This window comes from Cebus imitator, unplaced genomic scaffold (assembly GCF_001604975.1).
Source record: "Cebus imitator isolate Cc_AM_T3 unplaced genomic scaffold, Cebus_imitator-1.0 Scaffold585, whole genome shotgun sequence".
NCBI classification, from domain to species: Eukaryota; Metazoa; Chordata; class Mammalia; order Primates; family Cebidae; genus Cebus; species Cebus imitator.
In genome coordinates this window covers 959,988-962,332 of record NW_016107900.1, presented here as the reverse complement: position 1 = coordinate 962,332, position 2,345 = coordinate 959,988, and the positions used below count along the sequence as shown (strand labels likewise).

At 52.8% G+C, this 2,345-nt stretch overlaps 1 protein-coding gene across 3 annotated transcripts in view; it reads left to right on the top strand.

Annotated features, from left to right (window-relative positions):
• Positions 1 to 1,470: 1,470 nt before the first annotated feature.
• Positions 1,471 to 2,345, top strand: part of KLHL13 (kelch like family member 13) — a 196,721-nt gene continuing 195,846 nt past the window's right edge. The window contains exon 1 of one of the 3 annotated variants that reach the window (XM_017516417.1): positions 1,471 to 1,823. The gene's annotated coding sequence lies outside the window, so the exon portion shown is untranslated. The remainder of the gene's footprint in view (positions 1,824 to 2,345) is intronic. The other 2 variants (XM_017516416.2, XM_037734206.1) reach the window with 2 other exon arrangements.

Sequence of the window (2,345 nt, the reverse complement as noted above, 5' to 3'; positions counted from 1 at the left end):
GTGTGGATAAAGGCTGCTTGGCCCACACTGGTGTATCCCATTTTTACTGTCATTTCTGTGGGAGAAACTTATTATAAAGTAACCCCATTTGAACCTTTTTATGGCAGGACAAAGCAGTGACTTCAGAATACACCAGCTCAGTTTGGACTTACTTTTTCGTAACCTATGTGCCAGGTTTTTGATACATGCTAAAACTGATTGCTTGAAATATATCTCCTAATCCTAGAAAACATAAAGATTCCACACTCACCGCATCACTTCCTTAGAAGAAGAGGAAGAAAGAAGAAGAAAGAAGAAGAAGAAGAAGAAGAAGAAGAAGAAGAAGAAGAAGAAGAAGAAGAAGAAGAAGAAGAAGAAAACGAAGAAGCAGCAGCAGCAGAAGAAGAAACAGCCAAAGGAAAAAAAAAAAAACTCAACATTGATTAAACTGGTTGCTAAGAGCAAACTCACTTTATTTTCCCAAGGAGGAGTCTGGAATCATAAGTAGAAAGGGTAAAGGAAGAGGTGTAAGAAGGTGGCCCCAGGCTGTAACTGTCAAGAAGGCAAAGAATGAATAGAAGACAAGCAAGGGGAAAAACAGGCTTGACTGGGGTTTTTGTTGGGGGCTAGGCTAACAGAACAGAATCAAGATTCGGACTTACAAGAGGAGTCCCACCAGAGTTTGGAAGCAGTTTGCATAGTGGTTAAGAGCCTGGGTGCCAGAATCACACCGCTTGGGATCCTGAGTCCCGCTTCTGCCACTTACTGTTTATATAACCTCCGGCAACTTGCTTAACTATATGCCTCAGTTTTGTGACTTGTAAAATGGAAATAATAGTGTGTAACTTACAGAGTAGCTGTGAGTTAGGTAAGTTGATACTTCAGTGCTTGGTTCATAGCAGACGCTCAGTAAAATGTTAAACTGTTATTATTTGTAGTTTGTATCCTTCCTCTTTCTTAATGTTGTGTACTGCAGCAGGGAGCGGGAGGGATGACGTGCTTATCCCACTGGAAGAGTGATATTTGTGTGAGAGCTTGGGTCAGGCTTATTTTGAGACGTGGGCCCCACTGAGGTGAGGTAGCACCGCTTCCAGAATACACCCTCTGCCCGAGCCCCGCGGTGACTGTGAGGAGGCCGAGGCCACGGCTGGCAAAATGCACGGGTGGACCTCCTTGAAGTGGCTAACCCGGGGCGGATGCACTGTTTTCCCTGGATACTTGACACTTTTCACTTTTTCTGCCTCCTGGCACTAGAAGTCATGTGGGCTCACACCCGAGCCTCCTGGTTTCAGAGGCTTGAGGGCCACTTAGCGGTCATTCAGTTTCAGGGTCCAGCCTCGTCACGCTTTGGCTACAGCCTGGGAGTTCCGTTAGGACCCCACACACGGTCCTAGCCGCAGCTCCCCACCACCCGGCCTCCCGCGCAGGCGCCGACGGGGCCACCCCCGCCGCCATGTTTCCCCCGCCCGCGCGCTCACTCCCCCCACTGCCCCCTCCCTCCCCAACTGGGTTCCCGCCCCCCTCCCTCAGCGGCCCCCCCCACACCCTGGTGAGGTCAGGCGGAGGCTCTGCCGCTGCGGCCGCAGTAGCTCAGCTCTTATTGCCGGGAAACCTGGAACGGGGACTTTTGAAAATAACTGGAGCGGCATTCGGGTTAGGGTCCGTGCTCTCCGCCTGCTCCAGGACAGGGTGAAGTGGCCCGGGCGAGCAGAGGGTGCGAAGGTGCGGGCGCTGGTGCCTCGCAGCAGGAGGGAGCTTGGGCTGCATCGCGCGACTCCCTCTTTGGCCCTCGGAGCGCAGCACCCGGCGGACGAGCGGCGGGACGCCAGGACGCGGCGAGCAAGGTGAGGCAGGGTCTTGAAGTCCGGACCCGGCGCTTCGCGGTGCGCGGCAAGGAGTTGCGATCTGTGCCAGGGGCAGAGGAGCAGAGGAGCAGGGAACCAGCTTCGTTTTGCCCGCCTACCCTCTTTTTCTCCCGCGTCCCGGTGCGCGCCCTCATCCTTACACCTTCGCATCCCTTTCTCCCGGTCCCTCTGGCTCCGTCGGACACCTGGGTTCTTCTAGGACCCCAGAACCTAGTTTTCCTGTGCTTCTTTGTCATCTCTCCAAGATCTTCTTTTCTGGGCCTCGCTGTCGCTGCCCTGACAGTCTGGGGTCCCTCTGCCCGCCTCGGCCCCACTGTCCCTTGCCCTCTAACAGTTTCTGCTTTGTGCGTCCTAATCTATCTCTCCTTCAGAATCTCCTAACTTGAGAGTCTCCTCTGCTGGCTTCCAACTCAGGAGCACATTCCTCTTCTTCTCCAAGCTTTTAACTTCACTCTGAACGTCTTCAGCTCTGAATAGCTTGACTTTTTTTTTTTTTTTTTT